Raw genomic sequence first — 25700 nt, forward strand, 5'->3', positions numbered from 1 at the left:
GAGCACTTATATGAGAATCTGGACTGCAATACTCACTCAAAAGACTTAAAGTTGTATACCAGGCCCCCCTAAACAGGCCCCCTAATTTGTTTCAAATTGATGAGACTTCTGAAACAATATGTTTTTTTTCAATCTGACTTTTCCTTTCTTTTGGTTAAAAGAAATGTATGCTTTCCAGCTTCTCCCCACCTTGATCATGTGTGAGAAATTTGCTATTCTTTTGAAATAGTAACTTGGTTCCATGAAGAGAGAATTTGAAAAATACATGAAATATATCAAAATTCATGACAAAATAAAATGAACAAAAAAGAAATAAAATGTCCCTAACGTACAGTAGGCCAGATTAGGTAAGAAAATGTGGCAAGATTGCAGAGAGTGCTTTTGTACCAATACCAGCTCACACAGGATCAGAGGGAAAATAAATAATCCTGCCTGGATTAATCAGTGTTTAATCAAAATCTGACTTCTTCCCCTCATCAATTAAGAGATTTGTAGAAGGCAGAAGAGAATAAAAGGTAATAAGGCTAAAAGTGATGAGTGAAAAAGAGGGTCACATCAATAGAGACACATTTTTGTAAGTTGTCTTCTCTCCAGAATGAACAGAGAAGTGTAAAGAATCTACTTTCTCCAACCACACAGAGGAGCCGTGCTAAATCTCTGATTAGACACAGATTTTCTTTAAACTTTTATAGGAATGAGAAGGTCTCCACTAATGAGAGTTTAAGGGAATTTCTTAAATCTAAAGTGAAGGATATCAGGAGTTGAACATAACCTGAGGGTTTTCCTGTACATGTTCACTAATATTACAAAGAGCTTTCAGAAAATCCTCTGAAGATCCTGTTTCCTGCAGGAAGAAAAAGAATCAGGGCAGATAAGAGTTTGGGGAGCTGAAAAGGAAAAAAAAATAATGTTGCTATAAAGTTACCTATACAGTCTGTTGTTAAAAAACTGGGAGTCTCCCAAACGCCATAAAATAATTCCTTTTCACAAAACCAGTTGTTCTAGCATACAAAAGCAGCACAACCTGAACAATACTGTAACTGGGAAAATAACTGAGCTCATTGATGGCACTTGTGGAAACGTAGCACTAAACCTTCCACAAACAGAAGCTGAACCCAGGACTTTCCCGATTACACCTGAGGATGTACAAGAGGACATTTTACCCTTCCAGGGATGCCAGTCAGCATGCTGCTCTGCTGCAGTGATGAGTAACAGTCCCCATTCACATCTAGACACATACGAGCCATTTGACATCATTCTCTAGCATATTTAAATGGATAGCTTCCACATGACTGTGCTTTTCTTTTGAGAGAGACATAACTCTAAACACTACAGACTTGCACTGTGCTCTCCCTCTTCACAATGAGCAGGGACAGATAGTTGCTCCTCCTGTAATTCCCCTGGTATAGAGATAATTGTAGCTTCTCCCCTGGGATTTGTCAGGATGTGAAAAAGTTTTTAAGCTGCACCTACTCCATGGCCTAGTGTCTGTTTAAAAAAAAAAAAAAAAGCCCCAAAACAAAAAGCCCCAACAACTATGCCAAATCCACCTGCCTTTATTATGTTCAATGGAAGCACTGTTGTTTTCAACAACTTTGGAGAGGGAGATTTAACCTCTGTGTAAATGGAGAGCAGTTGAGGGCAATAAAAGCTTGTGTCAGGTAAGAGAGGCTGATCAATGCTGACAGGGGTAGGAATGGAGACATCAGAATACTTGCTCCTGAGCATGAAGTGTCAGACTCATGGAGACCTTTATAAAGCTCTTCTCTGTCTCTGTTTTGTTACAGAAAGCTCCTTTAATGCTGGAAGATCTGCAAGGGATGGGAGCTGCCCTCCCAAATCTTGAAGAAGGCAGTAGCTTGCCCTTCCAAAACAAGGTGAGTGGAATAGAAAGTCCAGCTGTGACAAGTTGCCATAGTGAAGGGAACAAAAAGAGCAGCACTGAAGTTTTCCTTGGAAGACCGGGCATTTCACACAGTAGTCCTTCAGCTCATGGGGCCCATGGAAAGCTACAGGGCCCAGCCTATGGCAAGCCCCAGTATGACCTGTATGAGGTCTGTGAGGCACCTGTGATAGGTGGGAGCAGCCCTGGGACGGTCCATGGGAGAACAAGTCGCAGACAGAGAAAACAGATGCAAGAAATCCTCACAGAGATGGTAAACTGGAATAAAGAGAAATAAATGACAGACAGGTGAAGAGCTATCAAAACCAGGGCTTGTGAAAGACTTAAAAAGATGCTGTGACCAGTAAGTCCTGATTACATCATATATTGTCCCAAAAGAAACATGTTTAAGTTCAGTGCAGGATGTTTAGACTCAAAAGAAAGAAGGTTACAACTGGAATGGAAAAAAGAAAAAAAATGGGAAATTGTGTGGAGTGGGGGTGGGAAGGAGGTAGGAAATTGAAAAGGTTTGGATGCTGGAGAAAGTAAATAAATTAACACACACATTTTTTTCTGAGAGAAACACAAGATTAAGAAGGATGTCTTTAGAAATTATAGTGAAGAGGTGAGAGAAATGTATAACAGAAACCTACAGCACATTGTAGCAGAAGAGCAAGTGGTGGATCTGCAACTGAAGTTATCTCAAGAGTGTTCTCTGAAGCTAGGGCCTATACTTGCACTTTTCACTGATTTAGCCTCAGCTGACTGTATGTTGCTGCTATCTAATTTTAAATCACGCCACACTTGTCTTGGACATCTCTCTAAATGCAAGTGGCACAGAACCATCTTTCAACCTCATCACACATTCATTTCTTCAACAACCAATGTTTATTTTCATACACATTTGAGGGTAAAAATTCAAGAGATTTTTATCATTTCACATGCATAAGAGAAAAAGGAAACCAAATTCTTAAGTGTGATACTTTCACCTGAAACATGGAAATATTTCCTCCTAATATCCCACTCTGTCTTCCTTCCAGTCTGTTCTTCACGGCTTCCATTACAAAAGCCCAGAAGCAGCTTGCTAAGGATGAGTCTGCCTGTATTTGTTGGCAGTGGCATCACCATAGGCTACAGAACCAATCTCCTTGCTGTTATTTCCATGGAGGGGCACACAAAAATTTTGTACATTGGACTGTACAAAATTTCCAGTTTGAATCATCTCTCATATTCAGCATTTAGTGGACTACTGTATTATTTTATGCACAAAAATAAAATCTGAAAGTGGGAGAATAGGGACTATTGAACTGGTGACCTGTATGCATCAATCTGAGGTTCAAAAGGTTAGGAAGCTTTCACGTGTCAGTGATTTACCTAAGTTTAATATTTGATAATAATCCTGTCTTCAGTGTTTCCCTTTTGTATGTATTTTACACTCTATTTTCTCTTTAGTTCAAGGCTCAAACTCATTTCTGATGTGAAACAGAGAAATGTGGCTCTTTAGAACCAAACAAACTCAGTACTAGAGCTCCTTAGCATCTGCTGTACAGTTATAGTGGTTCTGAATATTTTTTCATGTTTTTGGTTTCTTCTTAAAAAGAATTCACTTCTCTTGTCACAAAATATAGGAATAAAATTTTGTTCAGTATTCTAATAGCAGCACAAGTGTCCTAGATAAAAACATAAAATACATGGAATAGTAGTAGTAGCTAGGGGGATTGCATTTATGGACTATTTGTTATTACGTTATCTGAATTGCAGGAAGCAACTGAAGTGAATATTTGTACTTGTGCAATGTTATTTGCTTTGTATACAGCGGCTCTCGTAATGCCAGCATTTGTGCAGTCTCTGTATTTTACATGGCTTCCCAAGAGGAGAAGCAGTAGTGAAACCAATAAAGCTGGCAATAAACCCATATTAATAATGTATGCAGAGCCATAGATGTCTATTTATATGACACAGTATTAAAGTGTAAATGCATTGCCTTTCTTTCTTTAAGATGAGCACAAATGACCAGAACAATGTTCTTAGTTTTTTTCCAGTGAGAATGACATCCTGATAGTGCTACATGCTAAGGAACTTTCAAAATAATACAAACACGCACACACGATGCTGATATTCGTAAAACTAAATTCCACCCAATGACATTTTTAAAAACAACATGAGAATTTATTTCTTCATTTTATTATTGTTCATCTAGTGATGATGTTTGCTCTGAGCAGCAAACAGCAAGATTGACACACCCTCATTTGAAACTGCAGCACAGATACAAAGCCATGCATGGACGTCAGCTAAAGATCATTTGAGTTCCTCAGTGACAAAAATTAGCACATGCTATTTTTTAGGCTGCTGTTCACACAACCTGATCACCTGTTAGAGTGCTTTTAGGTCACTAGAGTGGATTAGTGCAATACATTATATTCATAGTTTATCTATCAAGACAGTATGTGACTTGCAAGTAAATGAGAAGGAGGGAGTGTGGCCATTATCAGGGGACGTGGAATTTCACTTCAGGATTTAAAATTTCATCTTCCTGAGAGCATCTTTGGCATGCCTACTTGGTTAACATCTGAAATATTATTACTAACAGAGGTAATGAGTATTTTGATTACAAAGAGTAGTTATCATTGTTACCATTTATTATTTAAACCAAGGAGAACCCAAATCTATGAGAAAGCTTCTGAATTTTTGGACTCAAAGACACACAAAAGAAAAGAACAAGCAAAACTTTCTTTTCCTCTCTATTGACAAGATTATGAAGCAGTCACCTCATTTTCTGAAGTTTTGGTGTATTTCAAGAGACCAGTATTTCTGTTTGAAATTTATATCCTACTGTGATATTAAGCAGTTGATCACTTTTTACCATTTTTATGCAGATGACAACTAGGGACCCAGATCAGCAGTGTAAAAATCAAATTAAACTGATTTTATGACTATAGTTACCCACATGCTTGCAATTCCCAGCGTTGTTCTGACACTACTCCGTGTTCTCTCAGCTTGGAGTAGATAGGCTCCAAACTGATCTTGTCCATGTCCTCAGAGTGCAGCACTAAAACCTAATTTTTCATTATGACTAATATAAAGTAGTATTTTGCCAGTTATTCCACACTGTATTCTAAATGTGCACTGGGGAATGGTAAGATAAAAAAAAAAAAAAAGGTTCTACCATTTTGATTCATGCCCTAGCATACATCTACTTTCTCAAGAAAATATAAACCAGTTCCAGTGACATTCTGAATCAAAGACCTCTGCTGGCTCTGACCTAAAAGAAGGGTGTGTTTTTGCTGTACTGAGAGCTGTTTAGTGCTTGGGATGGGCTTTGAACTGCACCAAAACAAAGACTGAAAACAAAAGCTTTGCACTATAATTGGTTTGTGGCTTTATACTCTCCCATAGTCATCTTGTCTTCTTTCATCTCTCCTGTTTCCTATCACAGAATCAATTCTCAACCTCAAGTCTTCTCTTGTCATTTTATATTGCAGATTAAGACAAGAAACGTGTACTAATCTCTAAAAGAAAATCTTATGCCTGTTTTGACTTTTATAAGTAATGGCCACATCTGTATATAGGAGTAGCTCAGCGTTTTGTGAACAGTTTTTCTTTTGTGCTAGACGTAATAGCTTTCTAAGTAAGGACATCAGATGTGATATATAGTCAGCTAATTTCACTGGTGAAATAAATTTGATGAATAACATGTTTTCTTTCCGCAGACCTTAGGAGTGTTTGTTTATTCCACCAACTCTATGCAAAAGTTAGAATTGCTCTATTCATACTATCCTCCAAATTTTAGCATGTAATGGACATCCCCCTTCCATCCTTGCTGTGAAGCAGAAGAAATGACAACTCTCCCTACACCCTCTCCATGATTTTGCTATGCAGTACAAATTTGAGAGTTTAGAGGGGAGAAGCTTTACCTGCTGCTGTCAAACAGGAGAACTGGGGAGCGTGCAGGTACAAAGAAAATACAGGAATTCAAAGTGACTGTGATTTAAAACATATTCTTCTTCTTCAAAAAAGAAAGATCTGGCTTGTTCTTTGGGAATGACAGAGTGTGAGTTTCTTATTTCTTGCAGAAAGAACTACACACATCAAGGGAGAGCAATACCCACTTGAGAATTCTTGTATAGATATATCTTTGAAGAAGGAGCTTCCGGCATACATTCTAAAATTACCAGGGGATGGACAGGTAGTCTTTCACAGGAAGAGGAAAAAGGAGTTATAAGCAGAAAAAAAACAGGTAGTTTGGAGAACAAACAAAAAAAAATCGAGACAAGAACACCACCACCACAAACCAAAGAACAACAACAAGACAATAGAGCCTGTCCACATTTTTAAAAAGCTTCAATCTACTCAATTCTTATTGGCAAGATTGCTGAAAATGTTTGTACCTCCCTGCAGAGAGATGGACCCCTGAAGAATTAGATGTTCATGTTGGATAAAGAGACAAGTTTTTGGCCTCTCTAGGGCTTAGCACTCTGACACACAAAGTAAGGCTGGATAATTTCTCAGTCCTACAAACACAAGAATACTTCAATTTATCAAAACACTTATGTCTAGAAAAAGCAAGTAAAACATAGTGGATTTCAGCAATATCAGGACTAAAGCATGTGCTGATAGTTATAACTGAATCAGGATCCAACTTCAGACTTAAAATGCTTTCCTATTTCTCCCACTCTGAGTGACATGATATAATTTGAACCTTATGACTTTCACTAATATAGAAGAGAATAAATAACTGTGAAAAGGTGATGTCTACATAAGGAATGCACTAGAAATTTGAAATAAAGCTCTAAATAAATATAAAAGAAGCTTCAACAGAAAAATAAAATCTACGCTGTTCGACCTACAGGATAAACAATCAAGCAAGACCCCGAGGCTTCTCCCAGCTCTTGCTGTGTCTTTTTGAACAAATCACGTCATTTCTCTTGGCTTTTACTTCCCCCCTAAACTTTGTCGGTCTTGTCTAGTTGGCCTGTAAAGATCTTCAGGTCAGGGCTTGTTTCTTAATATACCAAGCACAATCTCTATTGGCTCTTCTGGGCAGCCTGGTACAAATTCATGAATACCTGCAGTATTGTTGAAAACTAACAAATAACTGTAATAGATATATCTTTATTTCTTAGGAGCATAATGCCTATATGGGTTCAGACCAAAGCCCAGTGTAGAGTTCAAGTGATCTGTCCCACTGCCAAAAGCAATTGTCCAGGAGATGGCATGTATGCAGTACTATTTCTGTAAATGCTCTCTTCCCAACCCAGCTTTGTGGCTCATTGACTTTTCAAGCCAGCAGCAGTGATACCAGTGTCTTTCTTTAGATGTTATACTGCCAGCTAAAGATTCCAGGTAAGGAGGGCCTCCTGCAGGAATTTACGTCACTAGAATCATAGAATCATAAGGGTTGGAAAAGACCTCCAAGATCATCTGGTCCAACCATCACCCTACTGCCAATGTCACCCACTAAACCATGTCCCTCAGCACCACGTCCAACCTTTCCTTAATGCTCCCAAGGACACTGACTCCACCACTTCCCTGGGCAACCTGTTCCAATGCCTGACTGCTCTTTCTGAGAAGAAATGTCTCCTAATTTCAAACCTAAACCTCCCCTGGCACAACTTGAGGCCATTCCCTCTAGTCTGGCTGATTATCTGTGAGAAGAGGCTGACCCCGAGCTCCCCACACCTTCCTTTCAGGTAGTTGCAGAGAGCGATAAGGTCTCCCCTGAGCCTTCTCTTCTCCAGACTAAACAACCACAGTTCCCTCAGCCACTCCTCACAGGACTTGTGCTCCAGGCCCTTCACCAGCTTCCTAGCCCTTCTCTGGACATGCTCCAGGGCCTCGATGTCCTTCTTGTACTGAGGGGCCCAAAACTGAACACAATACTCAAGGTGCGGCCTCACCAGAGCAGAATATAAGGGGAACGATCACCTCCCTGGTCCTGCTGGTTACACTATGCCTGATACAAGCTAGTGCAAGAGATGAGTTAACTAATGACCACTTAATATTTTACAGTGATGCAGACAACTGCAGTTTATTTCCTGAGGAAATCATACAATGACTAAAAAATATACACACTGAATGCTTTTACCTATGGGGAGAAATATTTTTCCAGGATCTGGGAGTAGTATGGAATTGCTACCAGAACTCTTAAACCCATGAGAAGATATTATATGTTACTTTTCTATTAGGAGCTCTGTGTCAGTGCTGGTGCTGGTGACTTCCTGGTAAACCAGACCTGTATGTAAACTGCTTTCCTGTTACTTTATGTCCCCCCTATAATCCTTTCATTCCAAATAAATATGATTTTTCTTTATGGAAGGTGGTTAACCTTTTGCTGAACTAAAAATCAGACATGCAGTTAATTACCAGAATCTGCAATCTAAACATTTTATATAGAGAAAATTGAAGCACAAAGAAATGAGTTTGGCCAAAACAGAAAATCTAATCAGACTTTGGCAGAGTTCAAAACAACATTAAATCTCTTATTGTAATTGCAAAACGTATTCCAGCAAAAACTGATCATCAAACAGCAAAAGGAAATAGAAAAGGTATTAAGAAGTATATATACAGTACAGCGCTTGGGATGCTGTATTTTAAGACATCATCAAGCCATTAACACACCTCACAAAAAAAAAATTGGCAGTCTATTAAGTCAAATATATGGCAGATATAGAAAAAACAACTCAGTCGCTTTGGAAAGGGGGACATGAACTTATCTGAGAAATGTGCACAGTATGTATTATATGAATAATAAAAGTGCTGCTATCATAGAGTGCATTGCTAAACACTGTGCATGAAGGAACTCCTGTCCTCCCAAACATCAGAAAGATGATCAGAAACATTCTCCTCTGCACTTCCATCATTTCTTTTTGGGTATTGACTACCTCATCAAGACCAATAAAATGATGACCAGACTCCATGCCAGTTGCGTTTATATGAGCATGTTTTGGCATCAAGCTGATTGTACCCCAAAAGATCAGGCAGATGCCTGGTTAATCATTCTCAATTTACAAGAGCAAACATTTATGTGCATATCCAACCTAGGCACTCAGTTTGGTTAAGCCTCTGCCAGCACACAGAACTGATTTGGATATAGATCACCCAGACATCATAATGCTGTTTCTTCACTTGGAGACACTGCACTATTACCAAGAAAACACTGAAATTCTCTCAGATATTGTCACAAATGTAGCGTGACCCACTTGCCACTGTGTCCAGACAGCCTGCTTGCAAGCTGAGAATGTATGCAGAAATGGTACTCTAAAGGCCCAAAGAAAACTTCAAAATTTACTGGGGAAAGACCTTCGACATTTAAAATGTTCATAACTTACATCAGCATTACCTACTTTTACTGGGCTTTGGTTCTGCAAACTATTCAGGGTGAAATACACACTCTTTTAGGAGACTCTCCAGTGCTTTAGCCCTGTTTCTCTCGCAAAAAATGAATCCCCAAAATATATTCAGAATTGTACTGCCAGGCACAGTGATTCTTAACTTACATTGCCACTGCTCAGACTCCTCCCTTGCTTGAATTATCCAGCAGCGTCTCTCCATTCATGGCATCAGCACCAGTGAAGCCTCCTCAGTCTCACACCTATGGGGAGATGAAGTAGTTAGCCAAACTCGCAAGACTGGAGGAACATACTCTCCAGAGTCCATATCTCTACAGGAGCTGTTCACTGAAACCAATTTAAAATTCTCTTTAATTGATTCAGCATTGTGCCCTTTACAGAGCAGTGAGCTAGGAACAATGCCAGCTGTTGATTAACTGTCAGTTCAACCTGCTCTCCCCATTCACCCATGCAAAGGTACCCACCTGCAACTAACAGCCCCATACAGAAAAAGAAAGGAAAAAAAGCCCTTCTGAAGCTATGAAAATGTATGAGAGAAAATCTGTCTCTCTGAAGAATGTCCATGTCAGACAGTACTCACTAGATCTGCCAACAGAAACAATTTTGTACCAGGCTACAGGGACAGCTGTGAACAAATTGGTGACTGACTATAGTAAAGTTGTGGACTTTTTGGCACTCCTAGGACAAATAGTAAATAGTACTTTGTGACTCTGGAAGCAGCTTTTTTCTTGGAATCTTTTGTTAGCATGTGGGATTTTACAGATAAATAAATGCAGACAACAGTTTAATTGCCTTTACACTATCGATTTCCAGAGAGGTTAAGGTAAGTACGAGTGCCATTGCAGTCAAAAGACATTGAGAAGTGGCCCATAAAACATCTAAGATACTTGGATCAAAAATCTCTATTCTTAGTTGTGTTTTGTTTTTTAAATGAAGTTTGTTTTTAACACACTTTTGGAGACATTAAGTTAATTCTCTTGAAAAACAAATACATACCATTAAAAACAATCAAAAAAATACACATCTGTTTCTCTTCAGATAGGCCAAACAAAAGGTTTGAGAGCCTATCTACCCCACAGCCCTAGCTCAGAGGTCACTCTTTTTTTCCAGTCGTGCCATTGAAGCCCTCTAGATGTTGAAGATGGTCCTTCCCCCATTTCATCCTCTCAAAGATTTCCCCAATACAGAATATGACACAGGACCCACAGGGAACATACACCTTTCTGAAGTGGCAGCTGGAGCCAGGCAGCTCATATTCATTCAAGTGGTGACCAACCAGATCCTTTTCCTCTGCACAGCACTCGAGCCACTCTCCCCCAGGCCTGTAGTACTGCAGAGGGTTGTTGTGGCCAAAGCGCAGGACCCGACATTTAGCCATGTTGAACCTCATCTCATTGGCCTCTGCACATTGACCCATCCTGTCCAGGTCCCTCTGCAGGGCCTTCCTACCCTCCTGCAGATGGACACTTCCCCCCAACTTGGTGTCATCTGCAAACTTACTGAGGGTGCACTCAATTCCCTCATCCAAATCATCAAAGATATTAAAGAGGATGGGCCCCAACACTGACCCCTGGGGAACACCACTGGTGACCAGTCACCAGCTGGATTTCACTCCATTCACCACCACTCTCTGAGCCTGGCCCTCCAGCCAGTTTTTAACCCAGCAAAGAGGGTACCTATCCAAGCCATGGGCTACCGGCTTCTCCAGGAGAATTCTATGGGAGACCGTGTCAAAGGCCTTGTTAAAGTCTAAGTAGACTACATCAACAGTCTTTCCCTCATATACTGGGTGGGTTACCGGGTTGTAGAAGGAGATGAGGTTGGTCAGGCAGGACTTGGCTTTCATGAACCCATGCTGACTGGGCCTGATCCCCCGGTTGTCCCGCATATGCTGTGTGATTACATTCAAGATGACCTGTTCCATCACCTTTCCTGGCACCAAGGTCAGGCTGACAAGGCCTGTAGTTCCCTGGTTCCTCCTTACGACCCTTCCTATAGATGGGCATCACATTAGCAATTCTCCAGTCATCCGGGACCTCTCTAGATGACCATGACCACTGATAGTTGACGGAAAGCAGCCCCAACAATCACATCTGCCAACTCCCTCAGCACGCTTGGGTGGATCCCATCTGGCCCCATGGACTTGTGACAGTCCATGTGGAGCAGCAGGTCTCTAATTGTCTCCACTTGTTTATTTTGCTCCATTGTCTCCACTTGTTTATTCTGCTCCCTGTCCCAGACTTCCAGGTTGGGAGGCTGAGTACCCCACGGATAAGTGGTCTGGCTAGCAAAGGCAGCATTATTTATTTATTTCACAGAACGTCACAAAACCACAATAATCCTCCTGCCAGTCACTCAGACTTTGAAATTTACATCTATAGGATCTATTATATCAATGTGGACCATAAAACAAACAAACAAACAACATCAAAAAGAGAACATTAAATACTAAGCACCAACATTCCTCTGAGATGTATCAAGGTAGAAGAAAAACTATGATGGTTATTATAGTTGAGAGCCTCATGCAGTTCTGAGCTTTCCTAGTGAAATTCAAACCTGCAATAAATATACCTCTTTCTTTACAAGGTGTCAAATTTTCTTGCACTATTTTTAAGACATTTGTAGTATGAACAACAACAAAGGAATAAAAGTACATAAATAGATATATTCTATTCACAGCATACTAGAAATCCTCAATTGCTTAATGATACCATTGGCAGATATAAGCCATGAAATACTGCTTAGCTATTTCTTTCCCAAGTTTTATAATAATTCAGCTCAAATAGTATTCTTGCAGTTTAGTCCTGCTGTAAACTTAAAAAAACCAAAAAAAAAAAAAACACAACCAAACAAGAAAAAAAAAACAGAAAATCAAGTTGGTGACTTGATTCAAGAAAAAAAAAAAGAGATACACAGAGACGCACACAAGAAGAAACAAACCAAAAAACAGAATTTGGCATTTATCTATTTATATTAGAAATGGTCCTTCTAGATTTCACTAGTGGTGGGTTGGGCACTTGGTTTTGCAAAGGCTTGGTCCAAATACGGGCAGTATCTGTCCCTCTGTTGTGGACCTGATGCTGTCAGCAATTTGTGAGGGCAGCAGAACTGAAGCAATGTCCTCCCTTTGGGACCAACTTACCAAGGAGTCCCGTTATATTAATAATATGATTGCTAATGGCACGCTGGGCATTCAGCCACTTTTCTTTGCAGACACAGCTGACGACTGATCATTGGAAGGAAGGATGTAAGCTCCTGTGCCATCTTCCCTCTTGTGAATTGTCCTGGCGACCATTGCAAAACTTACATCTACAGCCTGATCCTGGGACAGGTCTGAAAATCATCTCTTGACAAGCAGTGATGGAAGATTTCATGACAAACTCTTCCCATCCTTCTGAGAAGGATGGCTCCAAAATATTATATCATGTCATGTCACAGCACTGAGAGCCTTCAGACTCTGTGGATTCTTAATATTTACAAAATGCAGACAAGTGGAGAAGACTGACTATCCCAAAATATTTCTTTACAGACCAATAACTGGTCAGGCTGGCAACAACCTATGATTGTCACCATCTGACAGCTGTTTGCTGGCTTGCAGAAAGTAACGTGGCCTGTTCTCAGTGTGCAATAGGCCAGGTGTCCACATGGTTAACAATCTCCGTGGCCCAGCTGTTACTAAGAGAAGCCACATATGTCCACAGACCAGCTGGGGAGTGAAGAGCACGCAACCAGCCAGAGGACGGTGTGTGGAATCACTCCGGCTGTGCATGGTGGGAGCAGGACAAAACCATCTCCAGGGCTTCCCCTCCTGACCTCTGCATTGCTGCACAAGCCATTTGAAAAGTGACAAAGACAATACTCTTCTTTAAAATGTTATAATACAAGATTTGAATCTTGCCGTGGGTTGAATAAAGGCTGTGAAATCTTCACCTTCATGAGTCTTGTGCTATCTAGTGCAATTTAGCATATTCTTCTCTCCATTGAGCTATCAATGACATCTTATGCAACTATCCTATAAAATAGGATAGCAGAATCTGCAGTTTTGAACATAAAGCAAATACATGGTTTTCTTTGGAACAGCTTAATCATTTTTCTCCGTCTAGTTCTATGGGCTTTTCTGATTTTGCTCCCCTCAGCAAGTTTGCAGTGGAGGGGGGCACTAAACTGCATGACCTTACAGAATTAGCTACTGCACAATTTCAAATGTAAACTCTGTTCTCTCTGCAGAGCGATCAAAGACACTTTCTTTTTCATCAAAACTGAACATGTTAACTAAACCACCATGACAAATTCTGTACTATTGCAGTCAAATCTAAATGGTTGTTCAGTGATGCACAACCACCTCTTGATATCTTCTTTTAAATTCTAGCCTGCTTTGTCTCTCTAACCACAACCAGTTACAATTATATTTTTCATTCCTTCCACACCCCTTCCAACCAACTGTGGTCAAAGCCTGTTTCTCATCCAGTCAGTTCATGCTCGGTACCTGCCAATGTGGAGATGACCTGAAGTAAATGGATAACACAACCCATCTGCTACCTGATTCTCCTCCTGAACAAGCTCTAGGAGGGGTTTTAAGAGCTTAGGTATGTTGGCAGTTGGGAGCTGCCTTTGGAAGCATATAGAAATAAAACATAAGCGAGAATCATTTTATGGTCTAATTTTAGGCATGACTGGCCTAGATTTTCTGACTCAGCACTTCAGTTGGCTTTAGCTTAGTTAGAATACCTCAGCACTTCTCAGTCAGGAACAAATTTACTAATGTAACAGAAACAAGTCCATAATTTAGCCCAGCAGTGCTCTTTGACAGAACTCTGACATTGGATTAACCAAATTGAACTGATGTAGAGAAAAGGCAGAAAAATGGCAAAGGTGACTCTAGCATAGCATCTGTCCACCCTGTGGATTAAGTGAGCCACTCTGGGCAAAATGAGAACTACCTGTAATTACCTTTAACCCAGACAAAGTCATTTTTTGAAGTGCCCTTCTGATTCCAGTTGTAACCTATTAAGATCCTTCCAGTGTTTCAAGTGCCCAAGAAAATGATGTTTGGTATGTGTTTTACTAAATGTTCAACCTCTTTCTTTTCTTACGGCTATATATATATTTATTATCAATATCTATACACACTGTTTTTCCAGCAATTTACATATGTAATTTGACATTTCCCAGTTTACAGAGAAACTTGAACAAAAAAGGACTATGACAATATTAGGTGATGCTGGATAGTATTACTCAGCTTTGCAATTATCTTTTATCTCTATCCACCTGCACAGCCATACTTTCATTCGAAAACAATTAAATAATTAAAAAAACAGTCACTCCCACTCCTGCTACAGATAATGTGGGCCAACAGATCACTCAGACTTTACTTATTCCTCCACAGAGATGCTAACAGCAGTACTAACTTCCCTAGGGTACTCATCTCAGAGTAGGAGAATCACCGCTACGTGAAGCAGCGACACTCTGAGATGCTCTTCCACCTCAAGTTCAGTTTCCTCAAGAGCTGAAGTCACAACACATTGTAGATATAGCTCCTGCCTAACTATTATATTCACTTCTCTGCATACACTCACACTAAAACCAAGAGCTATGTTTTCTCATTGTGACTGCTCAAGGAATGGAAATGGCTGTCCAATCCCTTTTTCTTTTTATGCAGTCCTGGGACACTGTTCTTATAAGAACTTTTGTTCTCTTCCATAGCACAGTGGAAGGAAAACAAAACAAAAAGGACAAACAGGTGAGCTCTGATCACTCGTTGACTACCATGTCTCAGGGCAGAACCGCATTCAACCCCCTCAGCACAAATTTAGGTTTCCAATATTTCATTATTTGATTGCCATTACAATTGTTCTCCCTGAAGGATAAGAAGCAAAGAAAGAAATCCTGAAAAACAAAAATGAAACCATTGCCCTCCCCAACCACATGAAAACAAATACAGCTTCAACAGTCCATCTTTCGATACAGTTCTATTCAGTAGTAAGATGAAGTTAAACAGAAGTATTTGGCCAAGGCTGTGACACATGTCAACTGCAAGCAGTAGTATGCTGGCATAAACCTAATTTATAGCTTTTCCAGAGCATTTTCCATCTCTGATCATGCTTCTCTCACAATATTTGAATATATTAAAAAAAAAAAAAAAAGAGCCCTCTAACACATATTCCCTAATGCACATTTGCAAGCAAAGCATCTATGTTTGTCTCAAATCCAGCATGACTCACATTACAGAGCAAAAAGAGTAAGATGATTAAACAGACTGACTCACCCAGCTTGTTTTTACACATCAATAAATAACCTCAACACAGCAGAAATAGAGATGTGGTTTTTCATTTAGAGTTAATTCAAACACTGGCTCTTCTTCAGACCTTCCACACTATGTAAAATAGATCTGGGTGAATAATTCATTATGAATTATTCATTCAATTAATTTAATTTCTTCTGCTCACTAATTAACTATCTTGACTTTTTTGAATGTTTTCATTATCTGAAAATTATTTACTCAACAGTTTCTATGAATAACTCCTTGCCTCTAGATTGTTCACAAGCAGATTACTTCAAGAAATCAAAATTGTAAATTCAAGCTGTGCTGAATAGTTTTAATTAGACACACAAGTCACATGGCATTTCTCTGTTTCCTTATTGGATATATTTAAAAACAACAACAACAAAAACACATCTTCTGCAAACAAACTTATTCCAAGACTGAAATGTATTTGCCAGGAAAACTCTTGGAAATATTAAATATTAATTTTATAGCGTAGAATGAATTTGTCCTTCTTTGGGGAAAAATGTAAACTAAACATGTTAGATTTGAAAGGTAAAACAACTTGTTTGTGTCTATTCTTTAACTGCTTCTGCTTCCCCCAGACACCTCAGTGCTGTTCTAGGCTCAAACTACCACCAGAGCTTCGTACCCCCGATCTAGATAAGGGAATAACAACAATGCCACCAGTAGGCATAAAGTCAAGAGTGTGTCTGAGGGCACAGAGTGTCCTCTTCAGCATCTATCCAAGGGGAAGGTCATCTGGCCAGGTGCAGCAGGCCACAGGGAGCCTCTTGTAAAGGTTATGCTTTCTAATCACAAACTAGCAGCCAGAGAGAGAGGAAATGTAGATATTTACACGGATAAACAAAAAGACCAGGTAGAGCAAGTTCTGTCTTTGATTTGCATATCATACCTCCACACTGGGTTTCGTCTTTCCTTACAGCAGCACCCAGGCAGGTCACTCAGCTGTCAGTGCCTCAATTCCCCAGCTACAGGCACAGGGACAGAAACATGGTGTTACCTCACTTGGTTGATGTGATGGTAACAAGCACCAAAGGGAACGACAGAATCGGAGGCAGCTACAACAAGCAACCCGAATATAACCAATAGCAATGAACCTGTATATACCTATATACTTAGACAAGGTATATATATATAAAGACTTCCAGCTTTCTAATAACTGAGTCTAAGAACGATAATAACAAAAAACTAAAATCCAAAAATCCCCAAACCCTACCTTAGACCTATTTTTCTTCTTCCTACAGCTGTTATTACTTGTAAGTGGGAAATGTTCACTTCCATTCCCTCTAGGGTGAGAAGAAGGGGAGAAATTAAGATGACAAATAATAGTCTATCAGTGTGTAGAATATTTCACGGAGAAACATAAAGCTACTAATAACAACCTACTGTTTCTCAGGGGAGAAAGCAACAGTCCATCTCATATGGGATGAGAAGAGCGAAAAACAGGTGTGATTGCTTTAATCATTATTTGCTAGAGCCTGAAGGAACTGAGCTGCTGCCATCAGTTAAAGTTAGTTGGCATTTCTCTTGCCAATTTACAGCCAAGAGTTATATCTGCTTCCTACCCACCTGGGATGGAGGAATTGTGGTATGGACATCTCATGAAATGTGAACACGGACTTAACTAAGCTCACGTTATATTTTTTAAATTGAAGTGATGGTAACTGAGTATGTATTTTCATAAGAAATATGCCAGCTCTGGATGTATTTGCCTACAAGAACAAATCGTTAACTCACTTCTGTGCAGGTGATAATTATTTGGATTTAGATCCCAAAGTGCCCATTTGACCTTGTCCTTCAAGTGTCCGCAGTGGACAACTGTGTGGCTACATGAAACAGGTGGCTATATGAGGGCTTTGCAAACCAAAACTCTGAAGGTACATTACAAATTTAAAACATTTTTCAGACAGTGCATGTTACATAGATAAAACATGACTTTTGTTAAAATCATTCTTACATCTATCTTTCATCTAAAATAATGTTTTCAACCAATTTAATTAGTATCCTACAGTATTTTCATTCACATATAACATTTCTATAATACCACATGGACCCATATGGATTAAAATCCTGGGAGACTTGCTTAAATATTTAGAACTGAATTTGATTTCTGCTCACAAAAACAATCTTAACTCATTTCTTGACTACTGGAATTCCATTTACTAAGTCTCTAGCATAAATGTTACAGCAAACAGATGAAACTCTTGGTGACAATACATGTAATGAAGAGACCCCATTCTTTACAGAGAAGGCTAATTAATCATTAGGTGAGTGCTAGTAAATTTTCTGAATCACCAAGTTTCTGACAGACACGCTGTTAAGCCAACAAAATGCCCGCAGATGTTACTTGCCCATCAGAGGGGAACATATTCTCTTGAGGACTCTGAGCATCTTGTCACAGTTTATTTATTTATTTTTGAATGAAATGAAAAATTAGCAAACCCATGTAATGATTAATGTATATGTGCAAGTAAATAATAATAGCATGAAGTCTATTAATAATTAAAACTAGTGCTGGATTTTAAGATACTGAAGTAGAAATGTAAATTGTTTTCCAGTGACTCTGAAATGCTACAGTTAATAGATCTACTGCACTGCCTCCCTAATAGCATAACCATAACTTAATTCAGAGAAAACAAACCCAAATTCACAGCAGGATTCTCTTCTACTTTACTTTCTCCCTATGCCTTTTTGTACTTTACTAGGGCAGTCTCCACACAAAACTTCCATCACTATGTTCAGTAACATGCACCATTCTCTGCCACACGATATAAAATCTAGAGCGTTGGGACAGCTGTGCATCTGCTGAAAAACACCCAACCTGCTCTGTGCATGGTGGGAACTGGAGGACACGTCACACCATGGTTCCTCAGAGCAGGGTTCACCACTGCCCATGGACAGCCAGGGCTTGCTGCCCAGATCCAAATAATCCACAAACCCAAAGATAAAATTAGATCAAACTAAACAGCCTTTGCAGTACATCAGAAACTTTGATCCTGCCTGAGAAGGTTACATGTTACGATGATGTACTTAGTACTCAATAACAGCTTAGATCTGCAATTTAGTTCAAATTCTCATTTTCCGTCACAGATTTTATAAGGATGGTCTCAGAAAAACAATAATGAGCATTTTTAAAGTATTTCCTTAATTGCATGGATGTTTTTCAGGTTTCTAGGCCTCTGCAGAAGAGCCAAGCCTAAAACCTCCCTCCCTCCCTTAATTAAACATTTTTCTTTCAACAATCTTCAAACCTTTTTTTTTTTTCCCCCTTTTTTTTTCCTCCCTGCCATTATAAAATATATTAGGTGCTGGCATATATGGAAACTACTGTTTTTTTTATTACTCCTCCTACCCTCCACAGATATTAATTACATTACAGTTCATTAGCTGAGCTCATTAAGACCATGGTACAGGTAGGAAATAGGTAATTGGCTAGGTACAATTATTACATTAATTTAATTATCTATTTTGTGCTTTTATCAAAAAGGTGACCTCTGTGGATATTGGAATAGGTTTCCCTCCCTTGCTGCTTGCTGGGTTGCAGGCAGCCATGATCTGTGATCGTCTGAGAGAATAAAAAGCCACATTAGAATTGCTTTTGGTGTGGTTCAGCTTGAGGGGAAGAGGCAGCTGTATCCAGATATAGCAGACTTACAGAATTTTGGTTTTTATATGACTCTGTTCCTCCTCACTTATTTGAATGCCACTGATGTTTTATTGTTGTGTGCCAGGCAAAACACAAGCCCTGGATCTGGGGCCTGCAGGAGCATACTGCCTCAGCTGAGCCTGGTGCTCAAGGCCTGGTGCTCGAGACAGGCCAAATCCCTGAAGGTACGATGACCATAAAGCCAGAGCAGTAGCGTTAAAAAGCATGGAAGAATTCAGAAAATATACACAGATCTGTGTAAATGTCACGAAGCTAGTTGCTACTGGAGGCCCTAGTTGCCCCTCCTGCTCCACTCTGGGATGGAGACTCTAGCAGAGAAGGCAGCACAGACCCCCATGGCCTGGCACAGTGGCCATGCCACCAGGCCTTTTGCTCCTGGCATCACTGATGAATGCCTGCACAGGGCTCAGCACAGGCTGCCCCAAAAGACTGCTAGAGAGCTTTTATTTTAGTATTACTTTAATGGGACAACTACAATGATTTGGTTCTGTAAATATCACAAAAATGAATACCACTGATGGGAAGCAGCTCTAGGGATGCTTTCAATTAAAACAGCAGTTGGTGGAGGTGTCAAGGCACAGTCCGATTCCTAAATAACTGAATGTGACATCTCCCTCTGACCAAGCTGGAGCTGAACAAAGCCCAAAATAGAAAAGGACGAGCCAAGCACTGGGTGAGTTCAAAATAGCATTAAGAGGTTTACTTGTCACCTTCATAGGAAAATGTTTTTGTGTGGTCTACAGAACAGTTTCTGTTTGCCAAAGAATTTTATCTAAACACAGTGCAGTGATTTACATTGTGTTTATATAAAAACGAGAGCTAGATTTTAAGTGAAAAAAAATATTTATTTCAATTTCATCTTTGTCTCGATTTTGAAGCTCTCTTTTCAAAAATAAAATATCTGTGACTGTTCTGAAGCTTAACATTTTAGCTGGCATTACAGGCACTCACCCTAAATCTCACACTGCTAAAATACATGTTTACGTACTCGCTTCAAGATTACGTAACTTCCCAGAGTTGGTAAACAGCACAAATAATACCTGTCTGTGCCATCACATAGGGATGTAGCTGGGATTATAAATTACCTCTAGACAAGTAAGAGGCACAAAACACAAGCTTGTCAAGTCAACTGGAGCAAATTGGTATTGTGCTGGAACAAACTGGAGAACTAATAACTAATACAGATGAAATCATGGACAGCTGAAGCAGATCCATAGTTTATCTTCCAGAGTCAGTTAATATCAATGTCAGTGGAATTTGCACAAGCAACAAACCCTCAGCCTCAGCTCTGTGATGGCTGACATTTCCCTTCTTTAAAATTGGCAGCGTGAGCTATGGAACCTAAATTTAACCTCTGGAGAATATGCCACATGACATCTGTGTGCTTTACATGTTCAGTTTAAGATTCTGAAAGCTAATTTATCCAGGCACCACCTCAATAAGTGACTCACCTAGCAACTACTGAACTTCTGTCACTTGTTGGCTTCTGTTGGCAGAGCCTTTCTCTTGGGAGCTCATTCTTTAATAATGACCATCCTAGACCCCTGAGGCTGACACTAATGAGCATTTGAAAATGCCAAAAAATCTAATGGTGTTCACTGATTTTTGAAGAAACAACACCTATTAGAAGTGGCTGTTATACCAATAGATTTTTTTGCAACAAATTATGCTGAGCTGTTTTATTAGATTCATATTGAATTCTCACATCCACAATACAACCATTTAAACTGACACTTGAAATACTGAAAGCCAAATTAAACATTTCTTAGAAAGTGCTACTTAGAAAAAACGCTAAACAGAAAATATTAACTCAAGGCTTATTCACTGGAAGGCTGATTAAGGTACACTAGCATTTCTCATACTTGTTAAATGTCCAGGTAGTCTGCCTATGGTGCATCATTAGCATTGCTACAAATTTAACTGGACATGTCAGTCCAAACATAATGAATCTTTGACTTACACTCTTGTGTTATTGATCATTCAGTTAAATGTCTCTATTTTGACATTACTATCACTCAAGCCACAAGCAAAGTATAAATATAATTAATACTTTCATGTTTATTTTTCCATGTACACTTTATTTTCCCAAATATTAGGGCAAAGCTGCTCATAAAACCTACAGATGAATCAACAGCATTGCTATTGCTGTTTTTTTAATTTGAAAATTAATACAACTTTCCACACAACGTGCCTGTAAGTATTAAAATCAGTTTGAAGTGCAATGCCTGCTTTCTCTCTCACTCATCCTGATACAAAACTAGAAATAACTTCAAGTTACTTCAAATTTGAGTGGTCATACCTGAAAACAACATGATCATCTCTAAACTGGCATAGTTGAAAATAATAGGGAAAAGTACAGTAAAAACAAACAAACAAAAACAAAAAGTAAAGTCCAGTGGCATCTCCTTCCCCTCCACAAGTTCCCCTGAATTCAGCTGTAAGGAAAAGAGAAGTGGCTTTTCCTCCAGAAATTACCCAGAATCTGTCCTCACACTGACAGAAAACAGCAATGCTCTTAACCCACAAAAGGGGCTCTGCACTTTTTGCCCTACGTCCATCTCCATAGAGTTTCTGGTACCTATGCAGATAATTGCCCAAGCATATTTTTACTGAACATCCCCCTCAACGAAAGTAGTTTTCTTTCTTTCTACCTGTGTGCTCCTTGTTCCATGTATGTCATCAAGCTAATACAGAATAACTCCATAGCTGCAAAATTAATAGTATTAAGAAAATGAACTCACAGCGCACTCATCTGTTAGTCAAAGGGCCTGACTTCATGGAGACTCTCCTAGCCATCCTTCACTCTAAGCTCTCCGTGCTTTTCTCTCTATCCTTCCATTGCTTTTTCTTAGACTTCAACGCAGTATGGGTATGACAGTGAGACAACAACACAAGACTGCAAGGTATTTACATGAGTTTGAAGAGGAGACTATAAGAACCAAATAAAAACAGGTATTTCCACCACTTCATAGATATTCTTAACATTTACCCCTAAAGAAATAAACAGTATTGTGCCCAAGCATATTTGCAACAAATCATATGTTCTGTAAACATCACAAGGCCAGGAGGAGATGAGTTTGAGAGATTATCCTGATTCTTTACTTATACGCCCCCATTTGTGGAAACACTCAGCTATATCCTCCCTTTATATTAGAGCAAAATTAATTAAATAGGCTATCATTTAGAATAAAAGGGGAGAAATAACAGATGACATAAAGCCACACTTAATGAGGAAATGTTACTTGAGAATAAACACATAGATGGATAAAAAAGGAGTAATTTAACAGGTTTAAAACTGTGCCTTTCATATATCAACACTTATTTCAATAAACTGGTGTGTTTGTGGGGAATCCAGCTCTCCTGAAGGCTAGGTAAGAGCTTAAATTACTCCATCTATTTACAGTTATTGAATAGCAAACTGCTAAAGGAAACTATATCAGGTAATATAGCTTAGATAAACATTGATAGCATCTTGTAACCAACCTGGGAGGAATTCTTGCCACTACTTAAACATTCAGGTAACTTTGCACTGAAGCTTTTCACATGCATTATCAAAACATTATATAAATGCCTTCTGGGTCAGAATCCTAGGTTGCCCTCTCTGTAAAATAGGAGCTTTTTTTTTTTTTTACTATATGTTGGCAAAGAATATATATATACATATATATCCTTATTCCCCTCTGTAGATTGTAGACACCAGATAAAGCATAAAACTCTACATACCCAAATTAGTTTGTTCTGTTTGCACACACCCAAACACACATGCTCATGTCCTACCTGCTATTCCAGTAAGTGAATGATGATGTGGTACTGGAAACTAGGAGAAAAAAAATAATTCAGATCAAATAAAAAATATAGCTAGACAGAACAGCCTTCATTCCAAATTATTAGCTCCAGAAAACATTTCCATCTAACCCACCAGAATAACTATTAGAAAAGAAGCGCTGTTTACAGTTTCTAGACTTTAGTGTGCAATTGCTGGCAGATCCTAAAGACAGAGCATGCTAAATGTCCCAGGGTTTCAAGCAACCATTTTTTCATTCTGTATTTTGTTGCTGAGAGTTGTTTTTCTACTTATTTCCTCTTTCATTTATTCAACAAAAATAAACACAAAGCAGAGTCTGAATTGCACATGATTAAAATGAATCTCTTCAAATTCTGCAGACCCCAAACCCTCCTGGTACCACTTTATTTTTAAGGGATGCCCAGCAATGACTTACTGTGAGATGAATAATGCATTTATATCACATACTAGTTGTAGCAAAACTAATCTATAAATGTTTAATAAATATTCTGTAATGCTTTTGGTGAGCATGCTATAAATAAGTAACAATAGATTTGCAATGAAATATTTATATGCATTTTGGTTATTGTTATGCTCTAAGTGTTCAAGGAGCCATTACTAACAAAGTAAATGGAGTTATCAAGGTTATAGATATCTTCTGTAAGCCATTTATAATGAAATGTGCAACACAAAGTAAATGCATTTGTAGAGGTTGTTGACAAAGTGTAAGTGTCTGGCAAACCATTCATACTAAACTCCATGCAGATACAAATGATACGTAGACAGTTGATAAGTCAGCTATAGTGAGACTTTTCTCTGCTAGAAATATATTTTAAGATCTTTGTGTGTATGCCTGTGTCCTAACTGTAGCATACTTACAAATATGCTGTTACATCTTGAGACATCTCACAAGACATACTATTAAGACTGCACCTTAGCTATCACATCCCAGAGAACTTGAAGGCTCAAGGGCATGGATAAGGTCAAGAGAGCGACAGGGGTCAAAAAGCAGCTTGAGGTTTCTTCCCCACAGCAGGATGCTAAATACCCGCTGCTTTGAGGCATGGCTGTGGATGATACATAGCAAAGCCATCACTTACTAACAGGTCTTAGGAGCACTGGCCTAATGTTTTTTAGCTAATGATATCTCATTTATAGTGACAGCAGGTTATGCAGCCACTTAATACCATCAGGGAAATACCCAGACAATACTCAATAATATGGCAAATATAATTTTTCCATTAATGAAAAATTCCATTATTAAATTTCTTAATGCTAAACTACACATATTCATCCTGGTATCAAAAATGGCCCTTATAACAGGTTCTGACCTGGGCACGATTAATTTGTCCTCTTGACCTTTGCAGACTCAGAGTATACCTGGTACCACTTTATTTAAAACAATATCCATGAATGATTCATAGGGATATCAATAATGTATTTGTGTCACACACTGTTATCGTACTCTTATACTTCAGTAGTCTTGTTTGCAGTGGGGAGCATGTCTGGTTGCTGTTTGCTCACACAGCTGTCGCGAGGGCTGCTGCTTCCTACTCCAGCCAGCCTCAGCACTTCCACAGCAAGTGGAAAGTCCGTGCAAAGCTCCCTGGCCTCGCCAGCAACCAGATATTCACAGCTTTTACTGACACACGAAGACTCAAATGCTCTGGACAGCAGCATTGTTTTCAGGATAGAAAACTATAGTGCTTTGCCTCACTTAGTGAAAAGAGCACTAAGAGTAGTTGTAAAGGTTTAAAACCTGTTTTAAATAATACCTTTAAAGGTGGAAGGGCTTAATTTCCTCTTACACAGCCACTCACCCAGGGCTTAACAATAGGGGATTTGGCTTGAAAAACTGCAGCAATATCATACCAACAAGTTGAATGCAGGAAAAAGTAATGCTCATTTCTGTATTTCAGTTAATCTTCCAAAACATAGGACTATTGTAGTCTACTGGAACACATATATAGCCAAAACAGAACTCAAAAATAAACAAGGACTTTCTTTCAGTCCCTCACAAAGATTATAAAGTGGGTGCCATGAAAGAGAACATCAACGTGAGACAGATTAGACAAACTGTATACTTAAAATATGGGATTATAACAACATTACACTTCTAAGGAAATGCACGTATTTTTTTTAATTCACTGTAACTTTCATTGTCATTAGGAGCTACTGTATAACAACTGTAATGCAAATTCCATGGCTATACTATTTTGTATGTATTTCTACAGTGCTGACTCACTCTGGGGTCAGCATCCGGTTTGCTGATTTCATGTGTATGCCAGGAGTGTCAGGTGCATATGAGAAGTGCTAGATTTTGCTCTTTATTTATCCCCTTTCATACTGCAAAACAAGTAAGACCTGAAACATGGAAGTAGCCTTCAGTCTGCCTTTAGCTACTTGCAAAGGTAAATTCTTATCTAACTTTTATCCATATCCTTAGTTTTACAGTAACGCTAAAGCATTAGAGGGAAATACGTTCTAATAATGATACATTAAGGAACAGTAAATTACAGAGGAAATACTACTGGAGTCCTTAGAACAGCCATATTAATACTAAATGACTCATTATTAATAAAGCATAATAAATATAAAAAGAATTATCAATAATTAGGCTATGATTTTATATTCTTAAACACTAGAGATTGTACTTTATTTCAAGTAAATTTAATAGATGTTGAAAGAGTCAGCCACTCTCCGTGCAGAACTTCATGTCAAGTGAAGCACTC

At 38.9% G+C, this 25700-nt stretch overlaps 1 long non-coding RNA gene across 2 annotated transcripts in view; it reads right to left on the minus strand.

Annotated features, from left to right (window-relative positions):
* Window positions 1-25700, minus strand: part of LOC125183042 (uncharacterized) — a 525727-nt gene that overhangs the window by 336513 nt on the left and 163514 nt on the right. For both annotated transcript variants that reach the window (XR_010825017.1, XR_010825016.1), the window contains exon 3: window positions 9379-9473. This is a non-coding gene — a long non-coding RNA (uncharacterized lncRNA). The remainder of the gene's footprint in view (window positions 1-9378; window positions 9474-25700) is intronic.

The sequence above is a fragment of the Anser cygnoides genome, chromosome 15 (genome assembly GCF_040182565.1).
Source record: "Anser cygnoides isolate HZ-2024a breed goose chromosome 15, Taihu_goose_T2T_genome, whole genome shotgun sequence".
NCBI lineage: Eukaryota > Metazoa > Chordata > Aves > Anseriformes > Anatidae > Anser > Anser cygnoides.